This window comes from Lissotriton vulgaris, chromosome 5 (genome assembly GCF_964263255.1).
Source record: "Lissotriton vulgaris chromosome 5, aLisVul1.2, whole genome shotgun sequence".
Taxonomy (NCBI): domain Eukaryota; kingdom Metazoa; phylum Chordata; class Amphibia; order Caudata; family Salamandridae; genus Lissotriton; species Lissotriton vulgaris.
This window is the reverse complement of record NC_141693.1, coordinates 375550134-375572954: the sequence shown is the minus strand read 5'-3', so window position 1 is coordinate 375572954 and position 22821 is coordinate 375550134. Positions and strand designations below refer to the sequence as shown.

The 22821-nt window shown below is 43.7% G+C and overlaps 1 protein-coding gene across 8 annotated transcripts in view; it reads left to right on the top strand.

The window, feature by feature from the left end:
* Window positions 1–22821, top strand: part of KCNAB2 (potassium voltage-gated channel subfamily A regulatory beta subunit 2) — a 1185210-nt gene that overhangs the window by 532115 nt on the left and 630274 nt on the right. The gene's annotated exons all lie outside the window — the stretch shown is intronic.

Here is a 22821-nt window from a genome sequence, read left to right as displayed (position 1 = left end):
TTCCTATCTATTTAATCTGCAAAATGTAACGCCAGATTGCTCGAGTTTTCTAGAATAGCAAGGATGCACCAAGTTGTCTTTCTCATCGCTGGGAAAGTTATTTGCAAGCATTAGATGCTTGATTTGTTTTTGTAATGCTGTTGAAATGCATTCTCTAAAAGCTTTCTCCTGACCAAAATCACTTTACGTAATTCAAGTTGGAGTTCTGAGCGGCTGTTCTCTTTCCATAGTAAAAATGCCATAAAAGTTGTGTGGATTTGCACCACATTTGCCCCGTTGCATACTTCACTATATACGACCCAGGGTGGTTGGTACTATCTGTCTATGTCTATTTGTGTGTGGTGTGTATAAATATATATATGTCTCTGTGTGTTTTTACCATTATCTAAACTTTTTATGAGCATTAAGATATAAGACAGCACGCTTTCCTTGATAGCTTATGGACACTGTTTGCTTAGCAAATTACCTTAATGCCAACTAAAGAAAACCTTCTTCCTGCCCAGAGTACTTGCTCTTTCATGCATTCAGTTATCCAGTGGCATCGAGGCTGATGGTGTAGGCATTGCTGCGCTGTGGTCCACAAGTCTCTGAATTAACTTGAGGCTTCTAAAATGTGAAGCGATGGAGTTAGTGACATCCTTTTGAAAATACCACTTTAAGGACTTTGCCGTAGATTTTCATTCAAGACCTGGGGTTGAGACAAACAGCTAAAACCTGTGTCCTTTGATGGTGGCCGATGGTGCTTCTTTGCTGTATCTTGAGGCTTACTTCCAAATTGTTGATCTAAACAGATTGAACAGTAGTGGATTCAGGAGATGAAAAACAAACGAAGTGCAGTCATGGCGTCCTGAGATGTGAGTGGACCGGCTGCAGTTAGTTTCAATCAATATGGTTGAAACCGAAGCCTAGTCGCATCGGCGATCAATTTTCTAGTAACTCGAAACTTGTCAAGATTAGCGATTTTGTGACATTTGTGGCAAATTTAGTCTGTACAGGAAAGTGATCCTTGTGCAACAGCTCTGGAATCGTATTGATTCAGACAGAACTTTGATGGGGACATGATTTATTTTTTTCTACATTTTTCTCGTTTTTAGTGGATTGCAAGATGGCAAAACAGCATGAATTCTGCAAACCTGCCTCTCAAGGCTTTTTTGACTGTAGCAAGCAAAATACTCCCGCTACCCACTGTAGCCAGCTAGACGGTTTGCTGATTCGCGGATTTAACAAAGCCTTCAGGGGGTCCTACTACCTCATTTGCATATATTTTAAAACCGCACATTTAAAAGTAAAGACATTAATCTTTACAGAAGCAAGCTGCATGTGTGCATTCAGCAGTCCATTCAAATATTCAAATGCATGAGATTTGATTTGATTGCCTGGACTTTTCCAGCCACTGATACCTCTGTGCTACCGCATCCTCAATATCTCTCCTGCGTTAGACTATCTTCTAAAGCAGGACTCTCTTTTCACAGTTTGATTACCATCATGAATGTCCCCTTCAGTGAAACCATAACATTTCTAGGTCTGGATCGAAGTCCCTACCACCAAGTTACAGGCGTTGTCCACTAGACAAGTTAAAGCCGTTCTTGTCGAATGACGTATAGCCATGGATTTCATGCAATGGTGCTTCTTCTCAGGATTGCTTATAACAGATGTAGAATGTATGAGAGGGGCTGGGTAAATGCCAGATTTTGAGGATATGCACATAAGGTAATAGATGTTCTTTTTTGGTAAGTTTATTTATTGGCATTTCAGAAATAATCTACCAAAACAAGGTACGGTTCACCAGGTAAGGGGGGAGGGAGAAGGAAACAGGGTACATGCATTGCACAGCAAATCATGTTCTCAAGAATTAAAAAAAAGTGGGTGAAGTAACATGTAGATAGAGGGGCGAGGCTATACAGTAATATAAAAAGCTGAGGTCATGGCACGTATAACCAGAGACAAAATACAGAAGAGGTGACCAGTCTGACGAACGGGGTCTGAAAGTGGGTGGGGTGGAGATTCTGTGATCGGCGAGGTCCCTGCAATGGTTAAGACGCTTCCTTCTATCCCAGGTGGATCACCACGGGGCCATAGATGTCTTTTGGACAAGAGCGCAGTGGCTCAAGCTCCCACTAATTGGAGAGCTGTTCCTGGCAGTATGCAGCATCACACAGCCAGTCCTCCACTTCAGGCCGTCTGCCCCAGGGCATGGCCACACGCCAGTTGGCCAGCAGTAGTAACATTGCAGTGAGGCGAGTGGGGTCCGTGGCAGCGAGTGACCAGTTATCTGGGCCAGCTCACTAAAGATATCATTCCAATACATAGCCACCTGCAGGTAGTCCATGCAAGATGGATAAAGGTAGCCAGCGGGGCTACGCACCTCCTCAACTAGTCCCCTGTGGATAAGCTGCACAGGTGTGCGATAAGGTAATAGATAAAACCGGTTTTTGTAGACCCAGCTTGTATATGCTTGTTTATAAACAATTACTGTTATTTGGAGAGAAGTTATTATAGCTTTTTAGTTCCCTGTACAAAGTGTGGTCTGTGATTTTACCTGTTAGGAAACCGCCTTATCCTCCTGCCTTCCAGTTCCATCTCTGACATGCTCTTTGAAAAGACTGTCTAGCCCTGGTGTTGGGAATAATGCAAAAAATACTTTCCTGAATGGAATGAGGAGGAAGCGCAAAAATGAATGAGGAAGGCTCATAATTATTAATCACTACTTGTGTAGTACCGGGCCTCCAAGTTATAAACATGTAAGCAATGTAAAAGTATTTGTGTTATTATCTCAAGTTCAGGACATCATTTGACAATAATATTTGAACCTGTGACGTGTACATTACACACCCACGCTCGTTTACTTACACTCAGAATGTTCCTCTGCCACAACTTTTGTGTAGCAAGTGCATTAAACCATTTATCTTTCTTGGTGGCTAATTATACTGAGGTATCGGTAAACTTCGTGGACATCGCAATAAATTAATCAAATATAACACAAATGAATTAATGGATGTGTGGTTGACTTGTCGTTAGCTAGATTTTACACAGCTAAAACACGAACTCGATTGAGACTTGAACTGAACTTGTTGTTAATGAAACATAAGAGGGAAAGAGGTGGCACTCTCGGTAAATTGTCTATTTTACTGGTGTCTAGCGTAGGTTCAAGAGTGCTGCGCCCATGCACATCATCAGAAGATACAGATCAGATGAATCGAAGTGAAAGTCTTTTACGTAGTGATTATCCTGAAGTTATTTTTAAACTATTTTATTGACTTTCGCTCTTTAGTGCCTACATATCCGCTTCAGTGTACAATTTACTACTCAGCATAGTGCTTTCTTCTTTGTATGTGACTGTCAAGTTAAATATATCTGAAATAGCATTTAGAACTTTACATCTATAAAATCACATAGGGGGGTCTCGTCGTGTACCAATCAGATTGGTTACCCTGAAAATCTGGCATTTTAACCCCTCTTAAAACGATACGCGCCCTCTCTGGTGTCCACCCAAAATGCTTAGCTCTGGTTTACAGTGGTGCTGCATTATCTAAAAATTTATACTCTATTGCATTTATATTCATTCTGCTGTTAGTAGTATTTTCTATTGGGATTTTAGGAGCATCTTTTGGTATCGACCTAGTAGGCGAGTGAGGGCTTGTTCCACCCCTTATTCTCCAGCAAACTGTCATTTTTTACATCCTTAATGGTGTTTGAATCATTTCTTTAGATTTTTTTTTCAGTATTTTTGTTAACATAACATAACATTTTGTGTGTTGTATTTACCGTAAAACCTGATTCTTCTAACAGTAAAAGTGGTCTAACTAAAGTTTATTCATTTACCACGGTTATTGTAATTTACAGGTCTGAGCGGCACTTGTTTTTTTGCAGTAAATATAAGATAACTGGCTCATTTGGTATGGATCTGTATTACAACTACGCTTGCAGATTTAAGCTTTGTTTAGCTGAGTACGATGTGAATTTTTGTCAGTGAACGCAGAAAATAAGTTTGTGGTGTTCTAAATAATGCAGACATCCGACATGCTTAGAAGACTTTGACAGTGAAGAGATTGTGTTCCCGGATCAACATTTGTTACGCTCAGACTAAATCAGATTAATTTTAAAATGGTGCACCATCTGGAATATTCAGCTACTTATCATTTGTTTGCCCTGAGGCTAAGAGCAGACATAGTAGCTTCTTAGGTCTATTCCTACATTTACTATATACACTTTCTATTTAATTAATTCTCATTCATTCATTAGAACACAGTATTTGCCCGACCAATAGTTGAATGGTTAGAAAGAATAGTCTAAGTTTGTTCATTCATTCGGATATTAAGCGAATTTGTTTATCAAGTATGAGCAGCATAGTTTCTCAAATCACTGTGACCAGCACACAATTGCTCAGTCATCTGATAGAAAAACTGCATTCATAAGAAACCTTTATTTTAGAGCCTTCTGTCCTCCATAATTGTGTGTGTGAACGTATACACTCCCCATCACCTCCTCATCATTAATCGGTTTGATTGTGTTATTTATTTACATTTAGCTTTTCTACATGTAGTTGGGTTAGCCACAGGACGTTGGCTCCGGATACTGTGCCCTGCTCTCCAAGGGTGACCAAACTCTGTGCACATCTAGGGGTTGGTCACATGTCCTGGCCTCTTCCAATCCCTTGTGCCCAATTCTCTGTGGGCAATTAAGATTGGGAGTGCATCGGCTTTGGCTGTATGGAGCGGGGGTTGGCTGCTGGTCCTGTCCTCTTGCCAGGCCCTGTGCCCAATATTTCAAGGGTGGCTCGCACGCTGTACATAGCTGTGCGCAAAGTGAATGCCCACAGGACTGACCATGTGAAGTGAGGTTGGCTGCATGGCCTGACCTTCCGTCAGATCCTAGATCCAACTTTCTGTAAGTCACCAGCACCCACCGTCTGGCCATGTGCAGTGGGTGCTGGCTAGAGGGCCTGGCCTCTGGCTGGTCCTGTGACAAAACCCCGCTAGCAGGTAACCCACTGTTGTGCATGGCCTTTGGCCATGCCCTCTGGATGGTTGGCTATAGGTTCTGGCCTCAAGCCAGCCTGTGAGCTCAACTCTCCTCAGGCAGCCAACATCCACAGCCTTCATCTTTGGAGGTTGACTGTAGGGCATGGCCTCTGTGCCTAACATTCCACTAGTGATTAACTACACTGTGTAGGAGAGTAGGGTCTGCTTCCTATGGTCACCCCCACTTTTTGCTCTGATATACTGGTTTCTCGACCTTTAGTGTGGCTGTGGGCCAGCTAAGCAGACCCACAGCCCAGCTGTTCTCTCTCTAAATTCATACCATGTATTTTAGGTACATACATAATTGGGTATTGGGTCACCTTTTTGAGCCCCTGTATAGAGTATCATGGGTACCCAGGGCATAGGTGCATCCAAGGCCTACCAGGGGCTGCAGCATGTATTATGCCACCCCTGGCTGGCCATCCACATTGACACAACTGGCTGATCACTCAGCTGGGGCAACGTCGTGTAATCAACCCTTGCTTAGGTATAGTATCCCTATACCTACCATTACACATATACACATATATACCTATAAGTCACTCCTATGGCAGGCCTTAACAATCCTGAAGGCAGAGTGCTTGGTTTTATGTGAGATAGTGCTCTAGCATGAGCTGAGCCTGTCTGCAGCTTTCGGAACCATGTCCTTATAGCTGTTTTATGATATAGCCATACCATATACTCTTAAGTGCATTATAATCCTCGCGGTTAATGCTAACTTTGGTTTGGCTTTATCAAAACATGTCGTGTAAGGTGTCATACACTTTGGAATATTACCCCCCTGCCAGTCCTGGCGGCGGGGGTAGCATTCCACCCTTCTAGAGGGAGAAGACATGTAGTTGTAGCTTTACCTGGTTAAAGTTAAACAGAGCCTCAGCATCACAAAATGGATGCTGCTGCCACAGACACAAGTCTGACATCCTGCAGCTGGGAGCCCTTCCAGCAAGGGAGGCCTGGACAATAGATTTCCTGCCTTGGGAGGTGCTAGCACCTCCCCAGACAGGTTATAGTGTAATGGGGCAGGGTGGGTTAAGTGAAATGAGATACTGCCTGGGGCACACAAGGTGCTCCATGCATAGCCCAGTTCAAACCAGTTGCTGGGGCACTCCAGCCCCAGCTCTGGCGCGAAACTGGACAAATGGAAAGGGGTGTAACCACCCCCTTCCCAGGTTCCACCCATAGGAGGGACTTAGCAGGTAATCCAGCCCCTTAGATTGGTATAAAGCTAGGAGCTGAGTCTAGAGACTTTAGATTATCCTGAACTGAAACTCTGAAACGAAACTCTGGACCTTCGACATTCTACTGCAATTAGAAGACTGAAGAATCTCCCTTGTGGTCAAGGAGTGACCACCCTATGCAAACAAGCACCATCAGTGACTTGCCGGTTTGCTTTGTCGATGCTCCCGCCGGAGCTCGAAGACTTAGTGACGCAACCTCTGGACTTCCAGACTTTCCTGACCCCGACCCACATCCACAGCAAAGCTGAGACCTGTGGCGGACACAAGAGAAATGGGACCGGACTACCTGCAGTACCTCCTTCTTGCTTACTGTGCAGCTTCTGAGGCGTCCTCAAAGTTGTGCATTGGGACTTGAGAAGCCCCAACCCTGAGCCGTAAGTGCACCGAACCTCAGTCCTCCACTCTCCACGAGTGCTGAGTGGGGCCTGCTCCTGCATTTCTCCTCGACGCGTCTTCGCGGTTGCTGGCCTGCTGGCTAGTGGCCCTCCTGAAGACATCTTTACGAAACAGCACCGCTTGCCTAGTTGCTCCGGGTTTGCTCCTGCTTTCCTGTAAGGGGGAAGCTCCCCAGACCTTGCTGGTCTGAACAGAAGCCGATCTTCCCTTCCTGCGTGGGTTGCCTTTGTCAAGGCTTGTTGAATCCAATCCGGAAGCCGACACTGCCAACAGCAAGATCCTTTGTGGGACAGTCCGTATCCAGCTCCTGGTCATTGTCAACGCCTCCTGGTCCACGTGGCTGCAGAGACAAGCTTCACCTCTTCATCTGTTTGCAGCTCGACATGGCCTGGTTCCTTCCTGGTCAGTGGCTAGTGACCCAGACTCTGTCCCCTCTGCTTTCAGGTTCTTCACTGCTTCGATCCACCCTTGAATCCAACCGGACATCTTCCTCCTGGTCACCTGCAGCACATTTGTGCAGTTCTCCATAGGATTCGACGACAAAACCCGTCACAAAAGAACACCTATGGGTGAGGTAACTCGAGTACTCCGGTGCTCCCGTGGGTAATAACTATCCAAGTGTCCTACTTTAACTGGGTTTTCCCGTAGTCCACCCGGAAGTGTCAGAAATAAACTACTTTGTTAACTTCACGTTCCCATTGAAAGTCTATGAGAACCCGCATGTGTGTTTAGACACTGCACACGCATCCTGTGAGACTCCTACTTCCTAACCTGTGGTTGTTCAGTGTAATCCCAGCGATGCCCTAGGCCTATTCACCTGTTCTGAAGTGGTTCCTATACCACTTACTTAGTATATGGTTCGTGAGGCCCCTAGGGCAGAATTGTATTTGTGCAACTTATAGTATGCTTATTGAGTAACTTGTGCTGTATCTTGAACTCTGACCTCATAAAGAGTGCAGAGGCGTTGTGTTAGTAATAAATACATATATATTTGATATATACCTTGTGTGGTGTCCTTTCATTTGATATTCAAGGGGTTATTATTGGTAAAACAATTGGCTTCACATGCTCTCTGAAGTAGTAGCCTAGAACTGCTTTGTCCATGCTACCACTAGGATAGCTGGTCTATAAGGTTGACTTTACAACCATCACCACAAGGGTTGTTTCGACTGATACAGGGTACCCACTAGAATAGTGGACATCACATATCAGGCCAACTTCTCACACACTGCTCTTGGCCCATCGGGTAGCCGGTCATAGGTCCGGATGACCTCTGGCCAGGCTCTGCACCTAGTACTCTGTGGACGGCTATCCCAAGCTGAGCATGGTCTTCAACCATTCACAGTGGAGAGTTGGCGGCAGGTCCTCTTCTTCAGTCAGACACTGCGCCCAACACCTGCCACACACAGCCATTGGTTGTGCGCAGCAGAAATTTGCCACGGAGCCCAATCCTCGGCATACCCTGATCCCCCAGGTCATATAGGCACCCTTGTCTGAACGAAAACAAAATTGTCGCATGATTTACAATTCCTGTTCAGGTTTCGTGAATCTCTGACACTATATATTGTGGCCAGGGTCTGTGCTCAAGCCAAGTACTACAGATCCCAGCCTTCTTTTTATGGTGTTGATAAATTGTGAATCCTAGAGAGAACTCACAAGTCACAGACAGGGTTCATGTCATGGTACCTCAACCCTGTGCACTCCATTTTCTATGTGAGGAATGCGTGATTTACAATAAGAGACTGAGGCTGGAATATATCACACCTATCCTTAAAGTGTGTTATGATCAAGATATAGTGGTGCACGAATCTGGAAGACCAGTCATCTTAATCTTCCTCACAGGAGACACTCCATGAACATTACTAAAAAACATTTGACCCTGCACCCACCAGTTGTAACAGTGTATGATGATGTGCAAATCAGTTTAGCAAAGTTACAAGATTAGTAGCAACCAAGTCACATAATACAGACTTAATAATAATTTCTTTAAAAGTTGATTTCTTTAGTCATGATCTTCTGTTTTTAAAAAAAAAATCCTTAGTTTATTTGCTGCAGCCAACGTGTTTCGTCCCATCCGGGACTCCTTCAAGGCTTTTGTTGGTATTTCCTCTGTGCATCACGGTAGCCGAAAATATCTTCCCAACACTGAGCTTTTGAAAACTCAATGCCCTGCCTTAAAGACCTCAGGTGGGTAAATCTTTCATCCCTTGTAGAATGAGATCCTTTAAGATCTTTATGTTGGTATTTCCTCTGTGTTGGGTGGGAGCAGAATAGATCTTCCCAGTGTGGGAAAAGCAAAACACAATGGAACATAGAACACTCTGTCTTTCCTCAATGAACCTCAGTGTATCAATCTTCCATCCTGTGTAGAATGAGACCCTTTATGGTCCTGTGAGTATCGTAGCTCACGCTTGGCTTCTCTTACAAGAAATTCAAGGTTGAAGATTTACACACACAGGTTCTTTGAGGAAGGACATAGTGTTCTATGTTCCATGGTGTTTTGCTTTTCCCACACTCTAACGTTCCATTCTGCTACTGCGACACACAGAGAAAATGCCAACATAGGACAGCAACTTCACGAAACTATCCACAAAAGTGCTGCATTTTGTCTAGTTTAGTTTCGGAGTGATCTCTCAAGTGGAGGCTGAGAAAGGGGGGGGGGGGTGCAAAAAAGTCCAGGGACCCCATCCCCTCGGACTGTCTCACAGACTGTGTCCTGGGGCGTTCACACCCGATATATAGTAGTTTCCCTGTTGCACCAATTTGTGCAGGGAAACCCATGTTAGCTTCCTACTGGTGGGAGCATTTTTAAATCTCCCCCCAGGTGGGAGCAAGCATGCATCCCTGTTTGAAGCAGCGCGGACAGGAAAGGCATATCTGCTCCTGCCAGCATGAGATTTAAAATTGTTCCTGCTGGGAGGGAGGAAGCATAAGCAGCTGCTTCCTCTGGGGGAAGCAATACTGGCTCCTGCACTTTGTGGGGCGCCCACTGTGGGTGCGAGGAGTCTGGGCTGTCCCTGCTGGCCCGGTAGTATGCATGGTGGATTCCGCAGGTGGGCATCCACTTAGGTTGCCAAATACCCCGGCAGATGGGGTCCCGGGGCCTCTGAAGGCTTGGAGAGGGAAGCCATGGGCTCCTCTTATTATTAGTGTTTGGCCCCTGAGGGGGATTGGGAGGGGGGCCACGCGTCCCCTCCCCAAAAAACTGTTTTTGGCCGAAGGATGGGGGTCCCTTGAGCCTCTTAAGGTTTGAGGAGGAAGGCCACATGCCCGCCTCCCCTTAAATCAGTTTTGATCCAGGGAGATGGGGTCTCTGGTGCCCATTTCAGCCCGGGAAGGGGGCCACCCCCTTAAAGTAAATTTATGGCTCTCTGGGATGGAATTCCCAGGGCCCATTTGCCCACAGGGGGGCTATGTGCCCTCTCCGCCCAATATAAATATGTTTGGCCTTGGTGGATGAGGTCACATGAGATGTAATTGGTGATGTCATAAAAATGTCATGAGTGATGTAATATGTGAGGTCATAAGCAGTGCATAGCGGAGGTGAATTTCTGTGGCTTTTTATTTTTCAAAAATGTATGTTGTCACAGATTTTCACCTAACTTTAATGTGTAATGTTAACCTTTGTTTTTTTCAGTCAATTTTAAAGATTTTTATATTGGAGTTTGTTGTCTGATTGCTGAGGCTAGGTTGCAAGGCTGGGAGTCAGGCTAAGCCATGTGACAAGCTGCGCTGAAGGCCATGAACAGCTGGAGTTGACTGACAGTAGGGAGTTGATTGGTGGGCCTTACCGCAGGCCAGGATCTCTGCCCAACTCTGGCTGTGCACGGGGTTAACTGACAGGAATGGTTTGGGCCAAGGACCTGACCACATCACTGCCCCCGTGCCCAAACAAACCACGCATGGCTGAAAGGCTGTGAGCTGAGGGGATTGTCTGTTCATTCATGGGATGTGGGAATCAGGGCCTGTCCCCTACCAGGCCCTCCAGTGACTGTCCACTGTCAAAGCCAACAGCCGTGTACAGTGACGGCTGGAAATTAAGTACTCAATAAAAAATTATTCTCTAAAAACAAGCACAGTTAAAAGCTGAGTTATGCTTTGGGCGCAAATGTCACATACCACTGAAATTCGCCAGTTATTGTTATCAACACAGGCAACACAATAACTTGTGCTGACAACCATGCTGAAAATACAAAATAGCAAACAGTCCAGAAACAAAGGAAAGAGCAAATAAAAGATACCAGCCTGGTAGGTGATTCAAGTTATGGCGTGTATAATGTGTGTTGGTAACCATAACTCTCAGTGGTTTGTCACATTGTAGCCAGACCCTTAACTCATGTTGTATCTATTTATTTAAAGTTTTATGGAAAACTCATTTTTCACTGAAATAAGAATGGACAGAACTCTCATTCCCAGTGAAATCGGAGATTTAAAGTAGAATATGGGGCTAGAAGCATTGAAACCCTATTGTTGACTCAACAGCTTACATGGGTAGAGCCTGTTTGACTTGAGTAGAATAGTGGGGCTGTTTTTGTACGTCCATCATGATCTGTTGCCAAATAAAAATAGTTGATGGATAACTTACCTGTCATAATCTTTCTGATAACATGAGGATTTATTATGTAGTGGAACTTTAACTTTCTAAATGGTCTTCTTCGAGTAGCAGTCAAGGATGATGGCTAGTTTTATTTTTTTGGGGTGACGTGCTTTGCACACATGGGCTTTACAAGTGTTAATCTTAGTTCTGTACATTGGTCTGTTGAAAAAATTGTGATGACGTTTGTAATATTTAGGCTGACTGAAAAATTCAAGCCAGTGAGAAAAATACTGTAGTCCCTCCCACACAGCAACCATTTTCTCGTTTCAGAGATTTCAGGGGATGTTAATTATTGCTGTAAATGAAGGGAGTCCATTTGATCGCTGCTATTCAGACATACATCCGTAATGTTAGATCCCTAGTCCCTGTGTAAATGAGAATGTTGGAAAATAGGGAAGTGTGTGCTCAGTCGTCATGCCTAGGTTCAAACTGAGTTTCCCCATTTAGGAACTGACTTATGTCCTAAGCTGCATAATTGCCAGTTACACCATCCTCCTCTCCCTGGACCTAATTAATAAGACTCAACAGATGTCATGTGTCTTTAGGCTTTGGGGATGGGGAGATTACTATTACCTAGTTGACCCAAAAAGGTCTAAAGACAGTGCTTAATTTGAACGAGTGGTTTCCAGTGTTCAACTCTGGCACTTATGACCGTCTGCCACATGGCGGTGCCGTTTGTCTATTTTAGAGAGGAGCGCAACAACCGTTTTTAAAATTAATTCAATATACATTAAAATGCCTAATACCAGGCGCCTACACCATTCTTATGGCTTTGAGGCCTGTTATAGTCTGAATTGTCACACATGTAGTTGTTAGTAGTTGTATTGGTACTGTCATTGGCAACTCTGGCAGGAGGAATGGGTGGTGCAAGCTGTAGTGGTCTCCTGACGAGGGCCCTGGCGCACTGCTAAAAAAAGGTTTGCTTAGTTGGGGTTGGCCTTTTTCCTGTTACTTTACAGAGAATTGTAAGCAATATTTAGACATATAGCTAGAAGGAGCTGTGGATTTGTCACTTAAACATGATTGGATTGCTTTCTTGTTCATTTAAAATCCTTGCTCTTCTCTCTGATCTTGTGGTTGGCCCGTTCAGGGTTTTTTTCTGGTTTATTATGTTTTTTTTTGGCTGAGTTATATCTTTCACCCCTGACATCCCAAAGTCTTTTTCTTAAGCTTCCTTCTGTGGCATTTCACTGTTTTCACTCTTATGAGAGAACATGGCCCCTTGAGGTTTTACTTCTCGCACTCCTCTTCTTTATTCTGTGGCCTTTTTGAGCCCTCACTCTCTCTTCTGCAGCTCATGCCTCTTATCATTGATACCCCACTCTTTGTTCCCCACAGCTTTTACTGCTGGAGGGATTGTTGCGAACCCCATCAGGGAATCCTTGGCGCAACAAGGCTCCTAACAGGAGCGTCAACACAATAATCATGGGTTACCCACCGCCACTTGCCGCCATCATATGGCATGGTATAGCCAGGTGACTTTAACCCCTTCCATGCTGGTGACGAACCCCAGCCGTCATGCACTACGGTGCTCGTGTGCTGATGACGGCTGGGGTTCGTCATGGCCCGCCCGTGTTCGGCCGGCGGCCGCACACGGGAAAAATTGCGGCCGCATCGAAGGGGTTAATAAAGTAAATACCTTTGGGTGGCTAATATTGAAGTCATGATGTTTTTGTATTGTTTAGTAACATTAAACCCGATCAAGATGGGTGCTAGGTTGCATCATGTTACGTCTACACGCATCATGGCTGCCATCTTAGAATGATAAAAGTATAATAAACAATAGAAAAAGTAGAGTTTTAGGATTTATCCACAAGCAACATGAAATATGACAGAGGATTTCACAATTCTATTTCTTTTCTTGTTTATTATAGTTATATTGTTTCAAGATGGCTTCCACATGCCTTTTTGGCGAAAGGAATACCATTCATACAAAGGTAACTGCTTGAGGAAGATTGTCAGGGATTTTCAAGAGGGTTTTGGGCACAAGAGAAGGACTACAACTGAATATTGTTAGGCTTAAGGCTTCTAACGTTCATTCAGACTGCAAACACTGAAGTGCCTCCATCACTTTTGCCAACCCCTCACGGGGTCTGTATACCTGCAGATAGATTTGTCATTTGTGTAAGAATGGGTCATATGCCTAATGGTAGAGATTGGGACAAAGAGAGGGACGACACATCCCACAGTATAACAGCCTCAGGTGCACTGCTCCCGGATGTTGTCTTCTGACAGGTTTCCAAACAGCAGGTTTGCCAATGGTCAAACCTGCCGAAATTTATCTGGAGAAAAACCCAAGAAACTGGACATGTGTAATTTGCTGAGTTAAATAACAATTCCACATGTCATGCCCCATTTCCAATGGCCAATCTTGGAATAGTTGCTGCTTATCACTCCCGGTCGGTCAGTACCTCTCCTCGTCGGAATGGTATTTATGGACTATGGTAAATACCTAACCCTTAACCTGCACTTTTTAATTCAGGGCCTAAAATTGATGCTACTGACATTATAATAAGAGACCTTGCGAAGTATCCCATGAAGGACCTGGAAGCATAAATAATCGCCAATGTAATTCATTTTCACCACCTTTAAATTGGCAACTATGGGGGGGGGTGTACATACTAGCTCCTAACTACAACTACACGCCATCCAATAACCCACCGTTCTTACAAGCAAGAAGGAGAAACAAGAATTTACAATGCAATGGTTTCGCCTTTTGAAAAGTTTGAGCTATTGGCATTGTAAACGACAAAATTTGAATTTATGTGTTGGTTTTGAAAACAGATAAATAAATGGCATTGTCATTTACAATGCCAATAGTTTAATCTCTAGATCGAAACCTGTAAACAGCTACTCCAACCGGAGTGTTCCGGCGCTAGAGGTTCACAAATGACGGCAGCCAAGGACGACTTAACTCTTAAAAAGGCATGTTTTTAGCTGTTTCTTAAAAAGGTAGTCTTATCAGTGGATATCAAACGCACTTTTGTATGTATATTCAGGGGTGTGGAATTTATTAAAATATCTACTTGTCCATGGGGCAGGCTGCTTAATAAATCTACTTGTCCTGTAACAAAATCCACTTGTGCCCTTTGTGCCATGTAATGTGGCAACAAATTACGCAATAATCTTATTATGTAAGAGTTCTGATATAGCCTCTCTGATTATGCCAGGGTTCATACCATAGTAGTGTTTAAATACTAGCAATTCCCTTATGTGGCTCTGTCTCTGCAGGTCTACATACTGGGGCTGAAGGTAGTGGTAAGCAATAGTTCCATGGTTGGAATGCCTTTTTTAGTCTGTGCAAACCTACTAACGTGCAAGTTTTAAGGATTTTCACCAATTCTTCTCTAATCATTTCCCATACTGAGAACGGTTGGAAATTACTACTGACCGTGGCAGACTTAAAACTTCTTCCAGAGTTCGGAAAAAAGTGGTTGGAGGAAAAGTGAACTTGAAAACATTCAGATTTTTCCATAAGCAAATCTACACCTGCATATTTGCTCATGCTAAAATGCAGTTCACAAATATGTTCTGGGAGTTCTATTTCTTGGCCTACTTCTGTAAATTCTTGTGAATTCATGGAAACTGTACATATGCACTTAATGCAAGGATATATACCATGGATGCTCTTTTGTTAACCATGACCTTTTGTTGTGTTTTTTATTCTGTCTCTCTCTGTCTGTCTATCAGCTGGAGTCCCTGTAAGTGACAGTATTTTGCTCTTTTAGAAGGAGCATATTGACACGCAAAGTAGTTTTGTTCAGTGCCCAGAACCGCTGTGGTAATGTGTGCTGAGACAAAAAAAAAAAATTGTTTTGCTTTTGCCAATGCTTGTTAGAATGGTGAGGACCCAGCAGCTCCCACACTGTTAGGTTTTACAAAAACCATGCCTAAACAAGTCACGCCTTGACAAAACCAAAAGGCTGACCACCAATTTCAGACCCACTAGCTTTGCCAATGCTTGTTTATTTTTGTTTTCCATATTCATAATTAAACTGGTTACACTGATATTCCATTCTGAATAGTTTGGGGAAATACAAACCTACATCAACATGTTACTAAATGATGCTACAAAGATACGGTACCTAAAATCTTACAGTAGTTTAGCTAAATGTTTTCTTTTCTTACATGCATTTCTATTTTAAGTTTTATTTTGAAAGCAAAGAATCATCACTCTTGCTTTCAAGCTTCTGCAAATATTTGTATATAATCAGAGAGCATTCTGGGTGCATTATTCAGAGCCTCCTATTACTACATTTTGAAAATGTGTGTACACTTTTATACTGGAACCACCGTCAGTAGTGCAGGCTGAGCTTAAAACATTTACTTTTAGTGCTCACCCTAATAATTAAGGCTAAGCGTTAATGAACCATATATACAAGTTTGAACAGCATTAACACACATATTACATATACCACACACTTTACCTTAATTGTAGAGAATTCCATTCCCTGATCCACAATGTGGTACCGTAAACTGGCAGCCAAAGGGTTTGTGCTGCAGGGGGGTTGGGCCTACTTGTCCCAAGGACAAATTGCATATTAAAACTTGTTGCCCTTGACCCCAAACAATATGTCCTGGGCGTCGGGCTATAGGAATTCCACATCCCTGTATATTGTCAAAAACTGCACGAAATACACTAGCTTCACTAATCATTTCACATGACTACACAATAGCACTAGCTGTACCACACACCTTCCCTTGATCGCAATCACCAAATTCAAACCATTACTATCTCGACGACAGAAAAACACCGAATTCCCTCTCAAACAAACTCAGCCACATGTAGACTCTGTTTACTAGCTGCATGGAGCTTCTTACCAACAGGAGAGCCATCGGGGTTGTATGCATCAAACACGAACATACCGCACACGGACAGCGGGAGGGGGGCGGGAACGGGCACACGGACAGCGGGTGGGGGGAGGGGGTCGGGAACGGGAACGGGCACACGGACAGCGGGGGGGGGGCGGGAACGGGCACACGGACAGCGGGAGGGGAGGGGAGCACTCACCTGGACTTCTTCCGGGGGCAACAAAGACAACACCACGGAGACACAGACAGGGAGACAACATGAGGCGAGATAGACGTAGCACAGAAACAACGTAAACATGCCGACGAAAGCATTCTTAACTCTTAAAAAGGCATGTTTTTAGCTGTTTCTTAAAAAGGTAGTCTTATCAGTGGATATCAAAAGCACTTTTGTATGTATATTGTCAAAAACTGCACGGAATACACTAGCTTCACTAATCATTTCACATGACAACTACACAATAGCACTAGCTGTACCACAAACCTTCCCTTGATCGCAATCACCAAATTCAGACCATTACTATCTCGACGACAGAAAAACACCGAATTCCCTCTCAAACAAACTCAGCCACATGTAGACTCTGTTTACTAGCTGCATGGAGCTTCTTACCAACAGGAGAGCCATCGGGGTTGTATGCACCAAACACGAACATACCGCACACAGACAGCGGGAGGGGGGCGTGAAGGGGCACACGGACAGCGGGAGGGGGGAGGGGGGCGAGAACGGGCACACGGACAGCGGGAGGGGAGGGGAACACTCACCTGGACTTCTTCCGGGGGCAACAAAGACAACACCACGGAGACACAGACAGGGAGACAACATGAGGCGAGATGGACGTAGCACAGAAACAACGTAAACATGCCGACAAAAGCATTCCATTGGAAAAGACATGAAACGGGGGCAACAGAGACAACACACCGGAGACAACATGAGGCGAGATAGACGTAGCACAGAAACAGCGTAAACATGCCGACGAAAGCATTCCATTGGAAAGGACATGAAACGGGGGCAACAGAGACAACACCACGGAGACACAGACAGGGAGACAACATGAGGCGAGATAGACGTACAAAGGGAATAGATATTAGAAACAAAATGCTGCTTACCAGATCGCAAATACACAGCACTTCCTGGCAACTTAAATCTCGCAGCCCACTCCAACAGAAGACACTTCGAAAAAGACAAAAACATGACCGAAAAAAAAGAAAACCCGCCCACCGCCGCATGACGATCGCAAGGGGGCGGGATGAGTAAAAATCGCAGGAACACCCACGAATCTGCTCCGGCAATGACGGACAGATCGCTCTTCCAATGGCTAGCCTCCATTTATGGAGCTAGCCAATGGAAGAGAAGGCGGGACCAAAGCCAGTACTGTTCTAACATTAGATTTCGCCTGCGCGAACGCTGCTGCGCAGCGGACGCCAGGCGAAACCTAAAAACACTCTTCGGCTGTAATGTGTATTAGATAAGAAACATTACCGTCTGTCACTTACAATAAAATACACAACCGAATGTAGCCCTTTAAGGCATTCGACCTATATCACGGCACCAAGGGAAGCTGTGGGTATGAACGTTTCACTTGTAATGACCATTTGTAGCCACAATGTATTAAAGTTCTATCTTAAAAAAAAAATTATTTCCAAAGGTTGGGTCAAATTATATATTATTGATAGCAATAAGAAGGCACCTCTCAAAGATCTGCATCATCAGCTGTCAAGCTACCTGTTATCTAACTCATGGCACGTCCCCATTTTATCTAATTTATGGCACATTTACAACTTTGTTGTTTCTCAGTAACTCTGGTTCAGTATAACGGGTGAATACAATACTTGGGTTAAGAGTAAGTAAAAATGATACTATACTTATCATGACGATGGAGGGGTTAGTGATGTACATGGCGTTAAATAGGTTTAGGCCAATATTATTGACTTCTTTATGTTATCGTAGGACTGCCGTCACTTTTAAATAGTCCTGGAAAAGTGCTTTGTTTACCTTTAGCTGCTAAAACATTTTGGGCCAGATGTATTAAGCTTTTTTGCATTTGTCAACTCCCTCATTTGCAGAATTGGCCCGTTTGCGACCACAAAAAGTCTTTGATCATGTATGAAAACCAATCTGAGATTCAGTAACACGTTACCGAATCGCAATTTAGGTTTGCGCCCAAATACCCGTTCGATATTTGTAAGGTGCGTACCTTCAGAATACTGAATCAAAATGGTATAAATTAATGTTTTGCAATGGAATTTTGATTTTAAATAAGTATGAGTTTACTGACTACAAACCTGTACTGATAACCTGTTCACAAGTGGAAAGGGGTCTCCCGGGGACCCGGTCACCTTTATGAGAAAAAAAAAACTGTAAAAAAAAGTTTGAGGTCTTAAACAAAACAATCTGTGCTTTAATTTTTTTTTTTAATGCAGTCCCATTGCCTTTAATACCTTGCGTGCGTTAGTCAGCCAACGGCCATCGCAAGCACTACCTCGGTAGTGCTGCGCACGTCCTTTGGCTAATGGGGCCCCGCCCGCGCAATCGAACGCACGCACCGCGGCGGAATTGCTGCCGCGGTAAACGGGTTAAGGAAAACAAGCAACTTTAAAAAAAAAAAATATTTACGAGGTATAGTGATTTGCGACCCATTAGGAATTGCTATTTTAGATTTAAAACTTTCATACCTTAGGAGTTACGATTACCAAATTGCGATTTACTAAAACTCGCAATTTGGAAATTGCAATTGCTAATCTTTATACATATGACCCTTTGTTTTTTCTTTACATTTATGTGTCCATGTCTGCCCTGACGTTCAACAATAACCACTCTTTGTAGAGACTTTTTAACTGAAAATGCATTGTACACGTATTGTGGGGGAGGGGTTTAGTGATAGCACTAAGCCCCTCCTCCCACAATACTAAGATAATTCATCAATAAATCAATATAAAGGTGTTTACTATTTAAAGTAGACTGATGTACCAAGGAAGAGTGCATCTTTGCAGGCAGGGTAGAGGGCACATATTTTCTCATTTGAGTGACGTCTCTGCTGGCAGGAGGGTCTGTAAGAGGAAGACGGCTTCTATTGTCTCTTGTGAAACTGAGCCTCTTCTCTGCTGCATGCAGTCTGAGAGAAAGGGAGCAGGAAGAGTTAATGGAAAGCTGGTGGGACATCAGCACATGATTAATGGATAAGGGGGCAGGAAGATGCTCCTTCCGGATTGATGGGGAGTTCGAAGCCCAGGGGCATCATAAAGGCCCGGTAATGTGTTGCACCAATGCCATCCCAGAGTGACGCACCATGCAGAGTGGTCAGAAGTGTCGGGTTTCCTTAAGTATGCGGAGAAGGCTGTGCTGGAGACGGCCTGCCAGTAATCCGATAAAGGTTCTATGCTAGCCTGATGCCGTCTCTCCACTCTAAATAGAATAATTTTTAATAAATGGGCAACGTTTGCATGTAGGTTGGAAGATATAATGCTTTGTACGTGTTAATCCGTAAAGCGGGTGTTTACCTTATTCATTTTATGGATAGGAACTCGGGTCTGCATGAAAGGATAACTGCTTGGTAATCTTCCTATCCAAACGGTCCCTTCCTGAGCGTTTTGACCTGGGCTGCTTGTTTTATTTTTGAAAGCCCCTGTAAGCAATAACAAGCATTGGCAATGCCAATAGTTCTTGATTATGAATGCAGTTTCAAGCCAGATCTGAAATCCATATACGTCAATGAATGCCCTCCTCCCATCTGTGCTGCTACCAGAAAATAAGGTCATAAATGATCTAACTTTCCAAGACACTTTAGTAGCATTGCAATGATGTGTGTGCCCCTGAAAGGTCAGCTGGATAAGTAAACAAAATGATCACAGCTGTGTGGAGGTCAAGCATTGTTTTGGGGAAGCATGCAACTTCTGCCCTGTCAAAACGTACTCCTGGCTCCCAAAATGTGGGTGGAGCCAACCCCCCTCTCTAGGTGGTACTCACTTAATTGTCTCGAGACAGCTTCACTGTCAAACCAGACCTTAAAAAGTACAATAAAGAGCTTTTCTTCTGACAGTGATCCTGTCATGATAATACCTGAAACCGAGGACGAGTTTTTAATGCATAGCACCCTCAATGCCCCGTCCCGAGATGACCACGCCCTTCCACCATGGGGTGGTTTTTGTATATATTGCTGCACCTATACCATGATGCTGGACTAGAGTGACTGTAGCGCTCAGTTTCACCTTTGTTCCATTGTTGGAAAGAATACCATACATAGATGTGTATTTTCAGGTCTTGTCTACTGTTGTTGAAATACCTATTGTGTATAATAAACATACTTCTATTAGGCTTTGGGTTCAGCATCGATTAACACTTGTTGGCTTTCTTGTCATCGTGTTTCTGTGCTTCTTATACAATGGCTTTCCCTCCACTTATGTTTGTCCATGCATTGGAGCATAGCTGTTTTACAATGTTTCTGATTGGATGGGTTGTATTCTTCCACTGCTTGCAGTAAGGAAACCGTTTATTTTGTTTTCTTTCAACACTCCATTGTCTTTCAGCCCACTTTCCACTGTGCTTACCCCTGGTCCAGTGTTTGTCCCGCCACTAGTTCCTCCATTGTTCTTCCACTCATTTTAGCTGCTTTGTTGTTTTCCACTCTCAGTTCCCCAGTTGAATATCCTGTTACCACGCAGTTTACTACCAAGTTTTTACAATTTGCTGTACCTTTATAGCATGCTGTTTTATTAAGTCACACTTTACCACACAAATGCATTGGTAAGAACTCTGTCTGTGTGTGTGTGTGTGTGTGTGTGTATATATATATATATATATATATATATGTGTATGTATATATACACATTCACTGTAAAAAAAACAAAGGTTACAGGAACGTTAGGTAGGTTGACGTTTCACCCACAAAAACTATAGAAATTCATCAGTTGTAGTTAACTTATACTTATATGTTGTAAATAAAAGAACATTATACTTATGTTAAGAAACTGTACCTCGTGGCCCAAAGTCACTTAAAGGCACAAGTTATAGTGTGTTCAGATACGTATAACTATACAGACCCCCCAGGATATAGCGGCATGGATTAGCAAATTTAGCGGCACAAAAATGGAAATTTAGCGGCACAAATATGGAAATTTAGCGGCAATTTTGCGGCATTTTATGTGGCCATTTTTCCTACAACAAACTCAGATATCTTCTTTTTTTAGTTATTTAACAACATGAAGCTATGTATATTCGGTTTACTTACAATGTAGACACATTGTTTCCCTAGAGCGTGTGCTTCACAATTATGGGCTGCTGCAGTTTCACAGCAAATCTACAACTAGGAAGGAATATTTTTTTCCTGTCCATATTTTATTGTATCTTGCTCCCCGTCCCATCCTTCCCCTGTTGTTGCAACAACACCTCCTCACTGTACAGGAGTTTTTCCAGCTAGTACTGCAGCCACTACGTCTGGTGCACTACGTGATTTTAACATGGCAGCTCCCAGTCTACCAACACATGAGTTGGTGAGCGCCCAATTGTCTATACCATACCTAGGCATCCTACTGGCCCCCACACCGGTGAAGACACTTGCAGCCAACTAAGGCCCCTTCTCGCCCAGACCAACACAACGCTCTCTGCATGGAACCGCTCAGGGCTGTCATGGTCCGGCCGTATTGCGGCTGTCAAAATGACAATACTCCTGCGCAATCTTTTTATATTTCAGACCCTACCATTAACCCCATTGCCAGCGATCCTCCGTAACCTACAACTCGTCTAACTGTATATAATCTTTGCACTCTATCCCTTGTCTTTCAGCCTTTGATATCATGAATACTTTTGCAGGAAAAAAATTATCACGTCAAACAGAAATAATATGTTGCCTGTAGATCACAAGGACCTGGTATTTAAACGCAACTGGGACAGATTCACAAATATTTGCCCTAGAACGAATAAAGAGATGCTTGAAGCATGGCACATTTTTGTCAAGTGTGTATTTGGTATGTTCACTACCGTATGCCACAGAGCATACCTGGAGGCGATTGGGCCATTTTTGTTAAATATGCGATCCAATAACAAGAATCTGTTCAGCAAGTAAACACTATTTGCGATGGAGTAAATAATGTATAAGATCATTTGCATAATTGTAATTTCAAACCGTGGCATGGAGGTTCGACCTAGGGCATCGCAATGCAAATTGAGGTTTCTGATTGGCTGGTCAGCCTTCAGACGAGATCAGTGAAGCACACAATGTGAAGGCCGTGCATTCTTAAGGGTTGCGAAATAGCGTTTGGAGCATATTTAATTCTCCTCTAAGACATCAAGGCTGGAACATGTGTACCAACACGCACGTATTTTTGAAAGTATTGCTTGCAGCCTTCGTGGAAACAACACAGTCTTTTCCAAATTCTTCCTTGGAGGGCAGATCTCGTGGAAACACCGCAGTGTTTTCTCAAATCCTCATTGGAGGGCAGTGGGGCCGCGCAGTGTTTACATACTGGCGGCCCCTGATGGGATTAACAGGTGCCGAGTACCACCAGTAAACATTCTAAAACCAGGCCACCGTAAAGCAGGTATCGCGTTCTTTTGTAAACGGACTTGTGTAAGAACTCGCAGACAGCATACTCACACTCAAAATAAATAAACCACTGCAAGACCGCCCGTTTTTTCTAGGCCGATATTATGTATTTTCTGCTGGTTTTTTTTGCACAATATCGACTTCTTTTTTTGGCTTAATTCTCTGTTGCGTGTCCTTGCACGGCTGCCGGTTTCACATGCACTCTCAAAGCCTCATTGGAG